This window comes from Poecilia formosa, unplaced genomic scaffold, assembly GCF_000485575.1.
Source record: "Poecilia formosa unplaced genomic scaffold, Poecilia_formosa-5.1.2 Scaffold4, whole genome shotgun sequence".
Classification (NCBI taxonomy): Eukaryota; Metazoa; Chordata; class Actinopteri; order Cyprinodontiformes; family Poeciliidae; genus Poecilia; species Poecilia formosa.
The window spans coordinates 4836581-4848689 of record NW_006799943.1 but is presented as its reverse complement, the minus strand read 5'-3'; the positions used below and the strand labels follow the sequence as shown (position 1 = coordinate 4848689).

General features: G+C 37.7%; 1 long non-coding RNA gene across 1 annotated transcript; it reads left to right on the top strand.

The window, feature by feature from the left end:
- Positions 1-558: 558 nt before the first annotated feature.
- LOC107837355 (uncharacterized) lies at positions 559-3373 on the top strand. The gene is made up of 3 exons (XR_001663379.1): positions 559-804; positions 1534-1802; positions 2968-3373. It is a non-coding gene; the product is annotated as an uncharacterized LOC107837355 (long non-coding RNA).
- Positions 3374-12109: the final 8736 nt, after the last annotated feature.

Sequence of the window (12109 nt, the reverse complement as noted above, 5' to 3'; positions counted from 1 at the left end):
TGCATTTTTATGAAAACTTTCACTCGGTCTTGTCAGCATGTAATATAAAACAGAACTCTCTGCTACGCTACAGCTGCTTCACCACAACAGAACCTGCCTGAAGCTAATTGCCTACGTCACCTTTTAACTTTAATTAGGCCATTGTTTTAGGAAGACTATGTCATGATAATTTTAACAAATATGTACAAATGTATAGATATTTTTTTAAAAGTTTCCTGCTGCAGCTTTAAGGCTTAATGAAGTTAAATCAAATCATAAAAGGAATGCTAAACTCTGATGTATGTGAAGCTGGACTATATTATCCCTTTCAAGCATGAATTATGATTCTTTGTCAGGATTTTTTTCCAGTTTATTTAAATATATATATATATATATATATATATATATATATATATATATATATATATATATATCTTTTTTTTTTTTAGATGATCAATTGTAATTTTCCCCAAATACAATGTTATTTGAAAAAATACATCAGTCAGTAGCAGATGGATATTCCTAAAGTCTTCTACTACAGTGTTTTATTTGTTTTAGTGCAGCACATGCTAACAAATGTTTCTAATTCACATGCAACAGAACTTTACCCGCCTTTGATCTGGTTTTAGCGTGTAAAACAGACACTTTGACCAGTTCAACACAGGAAATGCCGTTTCCTCTTCTGGGAGAATCCAGCAGCTTTTCGGGACAGAAAATCCACTCGATGTTTTGGGACTCTCTGAAGTCTGAGGTTTACGTTTGGTTCTCATGGAGGCTGGATCCTGTCCTGCTTCTGGAAGAAACCGACCGGAAAGGATTTAGGAGGTGTTACTGCATCAGCCATACATCCAGATTTAATATAATTCATTTAGTTTGAACTGAGAAGGATCATGAAATGTTTTGTTTTCTGGCCAATCAGAACAAACTGAACTCTCAGAGTTAACACTGTATCAAGCAGACAAATCATGTGAAGCTGTCAGTTAATCACTGCAGTATTTTATGTAATGGGAATTTTTCTCAGTTCAGTTCACTTTATTTTGGTGAATTGTCAACATTAAACTCAGAAAACAAACAACAAAAAAACAATAAACAAACATAATTTACCAAAAAAGGAATATTCTAAAGCCAAAGCTTATACCCAAATTTTTTTTAAAGTAGGTTTTTAGGGGAAAAAGTCATTTTATTTCTAGAAAGACACTTTTAATTTCTCAAACTTAGAAATTTCCAAAGGCTTTTCTAGAAAATTTCAGTTGTTTTTTTGTTTGTTTGTTTGTTTTGTTTTGTTTTGATGAAAATTTACTCTTATTCTTTTTCTCTAACAGGCTGGAGCTAGACTTTTTTTTTTGTCTTCATGTTATAAAATTTACATACTGCAGCTGTGTAAAAAGTTTGAATTGAAAATGCTCCATGACGTTGCATTTTCAGGGATTTTTACGTGTGACTTTCTTATCCGCATTCAGGACGGCAAAGATTTAAAGCAATTTGTCATCATGTGTTTTTACTACTTTCCTAAACGTTTCCTCACACCTGACTGTTTTGGTAAAACGTCTTCAGCTCCAAAGCTGCAGCTGTGCTGATGCAGCGAAACAACGATCATCCCGCAGCTTCCAGGGAGAAAAAGAACTGAAAGTGGCAGCGCTCCAGATGTCCCTACAGGAAGCCACTGGGTTTGGTGCCGTTGGTTTTGGATCGCGCTCTGCAGCGTCTCTAGAGCCAGCAGGAGCCGTTTAGCTCTGGGCTGCATGGAGGACGCGGGCCGTCGGCGCGGTGCGATCCGAGCTGCTGGAGAAGTTCAGCTGCCAGGAGCCAGGAAGTGGAAAGAGGTTTGAAAAAAAAAATGTGTTTGTGTTTGGAAAAAAAAATCAAAGTGAATTTAGTAACATCCCTGGACTTCTTCAGATGTGTGTGTGCAAAATTCTAATTCAGAGTTCCTTTTCCTTTTCTTCAGGCAGAGTGTTATTAGATTTCCTGCTGCTGCAAGAAAACTGAAAAATTCTCCTGGGAATTTAGAAAAACACAGCAGGTGAAATGATCTGAAGTGAAGCATCGAGTTCAGCAGCTGCATTATTTTAGATGTTATGTTCTAAATTGTTCCAGACACGATCAGATATTTAGCAAAGGTTCTCATGTGGCTCAGTTCACCACGTCAGAACCAAGTTTCATGTGCTGGAGCAAAAGGAAGTAACAGGATTAGAAATTGGAAAGATAATTATGATAATTTTCAACAGATTTTACAGATTGAAATCTGAAAGTGTGGCATTCATTAATATGCAGAAATGTTGGTATTTCTGTATTAGCTTAGCGTTTGTAGATATTGATATTTGGTCAACATTCTTTGCCAAATATCTTAATCTCAATCTGAATTACTACTGAGAGAATCGAGTCGGGTCATTGAGATGAGAGGATGAAATTAGAAGCTTTTCATTGAGCTTAAAATTACCCAAATTAGAAAAAATAAAAAAAATTGATTTGCTTAATGGAAACACAGAAGTTTTAGGGGAAAAACCCCAGAAAACCTCAGTCTTTTTGTTTTTGATGAAACATTTTGAATGAGCATTTCTCTCCAAACATCTCAGCGGATGTTACCGCTGGTGAAAACAACAAAGACGACAGGAAGTGGAACGAGGATGATGGTGCGGCGTGTTTTCAATGACTTATCGCGTAAACAGACTTATTCCTGTGATTTTAATTGCGTTTCTTATTTAATGGAAGCGCTGCAATCACAAAATTATGATTATTTTTCCAGACAGAGTTTGGCGCACGTTTGTGTCGTCTTCCCTTTTTAAATTTGAATTTGAATTTCAAGTGTCGAGCCAATAGGAAGTGAGCAGACTGGCAAAACCAATAAGCTGGAACAGAAAGGATCATTTTTAAAATCCACATGTTTTCTTTTCCAACCACTGCTCAATTATCCAGAGCTCTACTTTGGTACGTCACAATAAAACACAACTAAAGACACTCTTTTTTTGTCTCTGTAACTGTCTGCAGAGCTCCCTCCCCAGAAAGCTCAACCACAGTGGTTTCCACTGCTTTTTAATCACTCCAGTACCATCCGTTCTGCCCGCTGGGTTGGGTTAGATGATACAAACAGCTGCAGCAAAACGGATCTGCTGTCTGGAGATTTCCTGAAGGGTCACTGAGGTTTTCTGAAGCTGCAAACAGCTGACAGATTGATGGGGAGTCCTGCAGGGTCCTGTCGTCGGCTGGTGTACTTCATCATCAGGCCACACAGATACCAAGAGATTCATTTGTTATTATGTGGGGATTGTGTTGCTTTTATCAGCCCTTTATCACTCCAGCACAGCTGCCTTTATGTGGCAGGATTATTTCTCTCTGTTATAAATTAAACACCTTTCAGAAAGTTGAACCAACAGCAGAACTGAGCTGACAGACAGCCGGGTTGTTTTCCATGTTAGCTTTAAGAAATGTCACTTCCCACAAACAATGGCAGCCTTTAGTGCTGGTTTGTAAAATTGACTTTTGAATTTTATGTCAGGTTATATATAACATTACTCATCAAAAACACACCTGGACTGTTGCTTTGATTATCTCGTGTCTCTGAGAAATCCTTTAATCTCCATGGCAACCATTCAGCTGTGCAAAGCGCCTGGATGGACTTAGTTCCACCTTCGAAGACGAAGATCCTCCTTGGAGCTGCAATTCCCAAGCTGCACAGTTTCTGTCTCACCCATGCAGCTCCTTCAGACTAGCCAGCAGCAATTAGCAAATGGCAGCTGGAACTGAGCATCAGCTGAGCTCATTGTAGGAGCTCACTGAAATGCTGGTAAAAAAAAAAAAGGTTGTTAAAGGGTTAAAAGAGTAGCCAAGTTGTTATGATTTCCTGAAGGCGGAGTTTCAGAAAGAGGAGGAGTTTCTTAAAGAGACAGAGGCTCAATTTCAAGGCATCAAATTGCAAAGTAATATTTATTTTAAGTCATATATGAGCATTCGTATAACAACATAGTTACTTATTCATGCCACAAAATGTCACAATATGCAATAAAAAGTATATAATACTTTTTATTATGTACTAATTATGTAATAATTCCTTTAATTAATATCATTATTAATGATTATTAATGAAAATCCCATGTTTTCATTAATAACATGGGATTATTATCCCATGTTATAATGGGATAATAATATAATAACCTGGGGGACAATTTTTTCCCCCAGGTTAACTGTTCAGTCTAAAAATAAATAAAACAAACATTACCTTTAAAATCAGCCAAGCGTGTTCATCTAAATGAACATTTTTTCCACCATCTTTCCTCAACTCCAGGTTTATAATATTCTCAAATTGCAGCTGCAAACGGCCCCCAGGCTGCACTCAGGACACCACTGGTCCAAAATAACTCGGCTTTAACTCTGGATGATTTGTGTCATAAACACAACAGGGATTAACGTCATCATTAATGGATGCATAGCGGTCAGGATGCTAACAGCAGAGAGGTCCCTGCAGGCTGGGCTGGTGTTTGTGCTCCCGACTGCACCATCCGGTTGCCGTGGGAGATGAGTCACCTTCCAGCAATAACACTGGAGCTAAAATAATAGCAGCTTTAAGACAAAAGTCTCCGGCCCCAACGCTTAGGACCGAATGGACTTCCGGATGCCACTTCACATTCAATAATGTCAGCGCTTTGGGGAATCCGCCAGAGGAATCGTCTGTGTGAAACTTGAGACACGAAGATGTGAGGATGAAGGTTTTAAAAGGGAAAATGTGTTTTCCAGCCACACAGAATCATCTTACAGCACAATAAAGATACTGAGTTACTGAGTTGACCTTCAGTTTTTAGAAAAACTGAAGGTAACTTTTATATCATATATCAAAAGTAACTTAAAATAAATTTGACTTGGAAATTTAACACCTTGAAATTGGGCCTCTGACTCTTTAAGAAGCTGCTGCTCTTTCTGAAGCTCCGCCTTCAGGCAGTCATCACAACATGGCTCCTCTTACAGTTGAAAAACGTTCACATTTCCTCGCTGCCGTTGCTAACCCGTGTTTCGCTCATGCAAAGTGATGGAAAACCTTCTCCGACGTTCGTCTTGTTTAGAGATCTGCAAATATCACTGCAGTAAAACATCTTACATTGCAACATATAGAAAAAAAAAATTATGCATCATCCTCTGAGCCGTTTTAATTACTGGCTGCAGGCTCTTCCTCTCTGTTGCAGTGCAGTCAGTGCGGACTGTTGTTTGAACCAGTAGCATCCAGTCAGCATGTTTGTCTAATCTACCTAAATTTCTTGCAAAAATGAATAGAAACCTGCGGCTCTCTCAAGTTCTTCTGAATGGACCTGACCTCTCAGAGGAAATCTCGGCAGGACACAGAAATCCGTCGAGGTTTTGTGGCGTACAAGGATGATTCATACCTTAGTAATTACTCTGGGATCGTTCTTTATCTGAGAGAAACACACACATGTATTTAATATTCAATAAGCAGAAAATGACATTTAGGTAATTCTGACTGCTGGTTACCATGGAAGAAATGCACATAAGGTTGTCAGTTTTTTTCTCAGGCTAATTGTGTGCAACAATCCACTCAAGTTCCGCTAAATCCTCAAGCATGCCAGTTAAAACCTGGAGGTATTCCCCTTGAAGAAATCCTGCAAAGGTAAAGTCTTGCATCATTGAGATCATTTTTATGAATTTATTTTTGTGATTTCAGCTTACCGAGCTCAGCTCCTCCAGACTAGTGGCAGCAGCTGTTACCAAACACCTGGTGGAACTGCACGCCTGCTGAGTCCATCACACAAACTACTGCTGGTAAAAACAGTGTTAAAGGGTCAACAGAGAAATGTTGATGACTTCCTGAAGGCGGAGTCTCGGAAAGAGCAGGAGCTTCTTAAAGAGACGGAGGGCCAATTTCAAGGCGTTGAATTGCGAAGTAAAATTTCCTTCAAGTCATGTTTGGCATTTTTTATAGTAACTCACGGTAACATTATAAAATGGTTTTGTGTATCTGAAAAATACAAAAATCTTTTAGCGCTACAGTCTTTTTGGTGAAGGATGTGGGACAAAATGTACTCTCTTCTGAACTTTAAAACTTTTTATCACAGCAGTTCATCTTCAGTGTCCTGCTTTATTCTGGGATTCTCAATTATTTCCTCCAGTAAGTGATAATCAAAGGATTTTTCCCCCCTAACATACCATTGAATCCATTGCTATTTTAAATAACTACAAAGTCATTTTTTCCTCTCTTATGCAGTAATTGTTTCCCCTAATGTAGAATCTGAATAATAATATCTGAATTTTCTAGGTGTTTCATCAGTATTTCCTCTTTCTTTATTTCTCCACATCAGATCAGATAAAACTTGCAGGCCAGCTGCTGTTCTGACCTGGTCCAACGTCTGTTCAGCTCTGCTTCATAAAACGGAGCATTTAGTTTCTGTTATGGCGCTTAGTATTCTAGTAAGTAGCTGTAAGCTGTTTTAATGCTTTTATAAAGCATTAAAAACCCGACTTTATCCTGACTGGCATAAAGGGAAAGAATCCTGTTGTGTTCAAGTCGTTTTCAGAACTTGGACTTTTAGATTTCCAAGTCAGCGAAAACAACAGGAACACGCCTGGAGTCAGAATGGAAAACTTTGAGGTTGCTCACCTCATCTGACCTCAAAATCCAACATGGCTGCCGCTAGTAGAGGGTGAGCAACTAATGTGTTTATTTCAACATCTGGCTAATTTTGGTGAAAATGCTACAGCAGTATTTGGATTTACACATTTTGGAAATATATAGTAGTTACCTTGCTAATGCTAATGCTAACTCCATTTAGCTTTAGCAAGATAATTATTTTTTATCTCAAAAATTTGCTCACAAAGTATCATTTAAAAATCTATGCGGCTTTCAGCTGACTGTTGAAGCAAAGTTGAGTTAAACGTGACGACGCCAAGATCCATTTCTATTTCCCACAATTAAAATACCAAATTAAAATAACTTAAAAAAAAAAAAAAACTAATTAGGAATTTTGAGAATTTTGGTACTTTATTTTTAATGTCATGTTTTCTAAACAGCCTTCTCGCAGAAGGTTTTATGGTTTTCAGAAACTTCATTAGCATTTTTAGAATAATTTTATTTTGTTCTTTAGCTAACAATTTTATGCTAAATTAAAAGTAGATAATTCAGCTCCATGTAAAGTTGACTTTAAAACAGTCAACATTGCCCTGCAAGAAAATAAACTCTTGGATTTGATAAATCTACGGAAATTCAGTGAGTTAGCAGAGTAACTACACTCCTGATCAAAATCTTAAAACCAGTCAAAAAAATTGTAAGAATTTGCATTTTGCACTATTGGATCTTAAGAAGGTTCTAAGTAGAGCTTCACAATGTTAAAGGAAAAAAATCAGTGCAAGAGACAAGAGCTTTTGACCGGGGAATTAATTGAGAACTGCATTTACACTCAAACATGATTTTTTTTTAACTGACCATAGCTCAAAAAACCCCGAAAACCCCCCAAAACAGAAATCAAAGTGTCAAAAAAAAGACTCAGTAATGAGCAGCTCCACCATTCTTGTTGATGACTTCAAACAATCGTTTAGGCATGCCTGATGCCAGTGTTTCCAGGAGGGTAGTGGGAACGTTGCTCCAAGTGTTGAAGATGGCTTCACGAAGGGCATCCACTGTCTGGAACTGATGTCCATTTTTGTAAACTTTCCTTGCCATCCATCCCCAAATGTTCTCAATTGGTTTTAGATGCGGGGAACATGCAGGATGGTCCAAAAGAGTGATGTTATTCTCTTGGAAGAACTCCTTTGTCAGGCGGCATTGTGAACTGCAGCATTGTCCTGTTGAAAAACCCAATCATTACCCCTCAGTCATGAGGGATGCCCGCTGCAACATCTCCACATAGCCAGCTGCTGCTTGACGCCCCTGCACAACCTGAAGCTCCATTGTTCCATTGAAGGAAAACGCACCCCAAATCATGATGGCGCCCCCACCACTGTGCCGTGTAGAAAACATCTCAGGTGGGATCTCCTTGTCATGCCAGTAACGTTGGAAGCCATCAGGAGCATCAAGGTTAAATTTTTTCTCATCAGAGAAGACAACTTTCTTCCACCTTTCAATGTCCCATGTTTGGTGCACCCTTGCGAATTCCAAACGGGCAATTTTGTGACGTGGCCTTTGAAGACGTTTTTTGTTTCTGAAGCCCTTCTCTCGCAGATGCCGTCTGATGGTTATTGGGCTGCAGTCAGCACCAGTAATGGCCTTAATTTGGGTAGAGGATCGTCCCATGTCTTGACGGACAGCCAATCGGATCCTGCGTCTCAGAGCTGGTGAAATTTGTTTGGGTCTACCACTTGACTTTTTTGTTCCATAACCCTCAGGATCATTTAAAAAATGCAAAATGACTGTCTTACTGCGTCCAACCTCAGCAGCGATGGCACGTTGTGACAGGCCTTGTTTATACAGCTCAACAATCCTACCACGTTCAAAGTCAGTGAGCTCTTTTGCTTTTGCCATCAGTGAAAAGACTTGACAGAAAATGACATGGAATCCAGATTTTTGCACAGCTTTTAGCTTTTAAAGACTATGGTCTTAAACTTATGATCAGCTGAAAAAATCATGTTTGAGTGTAAATGCAGTTTTCAGAAAATTCCCCCGCTCAAAAGTTTTTGTCTCTTGCACTGATTTTTTTCCTTTAACATTGTGAAGCTCTACTTAGAACCTTCTTAAGATCCAATAGTGCAAAATGCAAATTCTTGCAATTTTTTGACTGGTCTTAAGATTTTGATCAGGAGTGTACCACTGTTTAGTCTTATTGAAACTGCAACACAGGGGAAGCACAAAAAATATATCAGCTGACACAGTCAAAATAATGATGTTTATTTTTCCTAATTAACTGAAAATTCCTTCAGACGGAAGCTGCTGTGCTTCTGTTTCCACTGGCTGAGCGGCAAAAATCATTCATTATTCACGCATCGTTCATATATTATTTAAAGTAGATGCTGAAGTTGCTCCAATAGGAGCTGAACCAATACAAACGCAGGCAGGATGCGCTTCTGTGCTGCTTGAGCTCTGATCGGCAATTAAATCCTGCAGACCAACAGTGTATTTAATTCAAATTTACTTGTTCATAAAAAAATTAAAAGGAAAAGAAAATGTGCAGGGCATGCTGAAATAATAATGTGAAATTTGCGCAATGCAGAAGCAGCAGATTTTCTCTGTGACAATGCAGGCGAAAGGAAGTTAATGAAATTCAGGCATGGAGGATTAAAATCTGACTTTATTCCTCTGAATGTGGAGAAGGTAAAAGTTGCCAAAGTATTCAGGCCACTTAAAAATTTACATTTCTTTTTCTTTTTCATTTTTCAGCTATGACCTTGAATATGTTTTGTGGAATTTTCTGTGACTGACCGACAACTTTGTGCATCTGTGACGTGGGAGGAAAACAGTTTCCAAGTTCCCTTTTACAACCAGGAATCTGAAAACTGTGACAAATCTTTGCATGTAGAAATTGCACAATCATAAAAAGTGTGTAATTCCATTTTAGTATAAATTAAGCTTTTCTGCGAAGGTTTAGTTTTGCTAAAGAACATCAGCACAAGCAGCAACATGAAGAACAAGAAACACAGCAGAGAAGAGAAGTCCGCGAGAAGGTTGAGTAGAGATTTACATTTGGGGTAAGTTATAAAACAAAATGCCAATCTTTGAACATCAGATCTGCTCAATCTGAACATGGAAGGGGCGTAGAATTACTACAAATCTGTCAAGACATGGGAAAATTACGGCAAAAACAAAAAACACGGGAGAGCAGCAAGGAAAAGGTCGAACGATTTGATTGTTCATCCAACTGCGAAATTTCTGAGCGATAGGCAAAAATTTCAGCCTGGTCTTGTGTAAAGCTGGCAGAGGTGTATACTCCTGAAAACTGTGATATGCAACTTAAAAAAACAACCTTTTATATAAAAGGCGCAGTGTGTAGTTTTAAGAGTTACAGTTGGGGCTAAAACAAAGAAATGTTACAACAAATCATTTCTCTTCTACCTTACATTTTCACATCGCTTTGTGTTGGCTTATCATGTTATTCTTGCAAAAACACATTTAAGTTTGTGGTTATAATGTGACACATTCGGCGACTCTACGGCTGAATGTGTGCAAATCCAGAGGAGGAAAAGATTTTATTAAATCCACTTTATTACATCTGTGCAACCTTTCAAACCCAAGAACAAGATTCCTTCAGAGGATACGTCAGTTTAACGTGCATCAGCCGGGCAACGACTGCAGCCTTTCCTTCATTGAACTGGGAATAAAATCAATGAAAGTGGAACAGCTCGGCTTTTAGCTCCTTTCATCCTTTGTGTGATGAAGACTGATGCTGCTGATCAAACTGGATGAAGACGGGAACCAGACAGACTTCACGAAATGACCTTTTGTTTCTTTTTCTGAGCGCAGACGGATTTGTAGATGCTGATAACATTGAAGAGTCACATTTACATGCAAAGGAATTCAAATCTGTACACATGAAGACAAACATAGTCAGCAAAAAGCAAAGATCATCTTTGTGACCAATAATCTTCAAAATATTTCATGCCAAATTTCCATTTTTAGGTCACAGCTGCTCGAAAATAAATTGTGTAACATTTTTGCAATGAAACAATGTCACCTTTACAAAGCAGCTTAATAAATTTCCATGGTAACATAGAAATGCTCACTTATTGCTTTGACAACATCTGTACAGAAATTTATCGATTGTCTTTTTTTGACGTTTTTTGCTGACGAGGAAATAAAAAGGTACAATGGAAATAGCTTTTTGATAAAAAAAAAAAAATACATTTTAGTTTTACCTCCATGAAAAGAAAATCATAATAATAGTAAAAAAAACAAACAAAACAAAAAAGTTTCCTATTAAGTCTGTAAACACCAACTAGTAGAACAGATGAAAGTTTGGCCCGTCCAGCGTGGATGCAGACGGAGTCTTATTTGTAACCAGTGGAAATGTAAAATGTTAAGTAAAACACAAACTATTCATCTTTTCATAACCAAGTTTTGGTTATGAAAAAACTTATTGAATAAAGTTTTACTACTTATTGAAATTTTGATTTTGCTTCACCCAAATCAGCTTTAAATCCGTCAAACTCGGCTTGAATTTAGCTTTTCAAAGGAAGAGACAAATCCTGGTGTTAGAACTGAGGATACATTTACTCAATCGAGCAATCGAACAGAAAAGGTATGAATAGACGTCCTGCTTTAATCCCAAAAAATCTGAAAACCCTTAAAGCTGAGATGGAACAAAATGGCCACCAGAGATTAACTTCTCTGTTACATGATTGGAACGTCGATGTGTTTACAAACTTAATTTTCTCTTAAACCTCGTTTTTTATGTCCTTGATCTGACTGAAAAAATTGTAAACTCTCAAATGACCGAGTGCTCCTCACACAGTAACAACTACCACACTGAAGAGTGTTGTTTTTTTTTTTAGTACAGTACATTCACAGATTGGAAAATGGCTTCTTTTTTTTTTTGACTAGTTAAAATTAATTCACATCATTGGATGATTTTCGGATGCATCTCAAATAAAAGGTAAATAAAATAAAAATAATTTTTCGTAGACTGATGGAGAGCTTTGTTAAGACAAGTTCAGGAGTTTTCCTTCATCCTGTTTATATATCATACATTACAGCACAAAAATCAAGGAAATTTGTGTTTGGTTGATCTTCTTTCATCTTTGCTTCTTGGTAATGAATTTTATCTATAAAATAATTTGTAGGTTGATTCTAGTATCTGGGTTCCAGATCAGATCTTGACACGAGTGTCAGTTCTGCACCTCAACTCTCATTAGTCATGTTTCCATCCATCCACAAATTTTAAATAAAAATTTGAAAATGCTGAAGAAAAGAAGCTGAAAATTAGCTGTGTTCTCAGTTTCTGATTCTAAGCAAATCGACCCTGTCAGGCTAAGACCCGCCCCCTGGCTCTGATTGGTTGTTTCTGATAGAAGTGGTGTTTTTCTGCAGATGGCAGTAAGACCACGGGGAGGAAGCAGGGTCCATTTTTTTCCCACAGATTATACTGTAATGACACAAGGACAGTTTTAACAAAATGTAAGAAACATTTTTTTTAATAAAAGTGAAATTTAACAGGTCTCCCAAAAGCAAAAAAAAAAAAAAACAACAAAAAAAACATTAATTTGT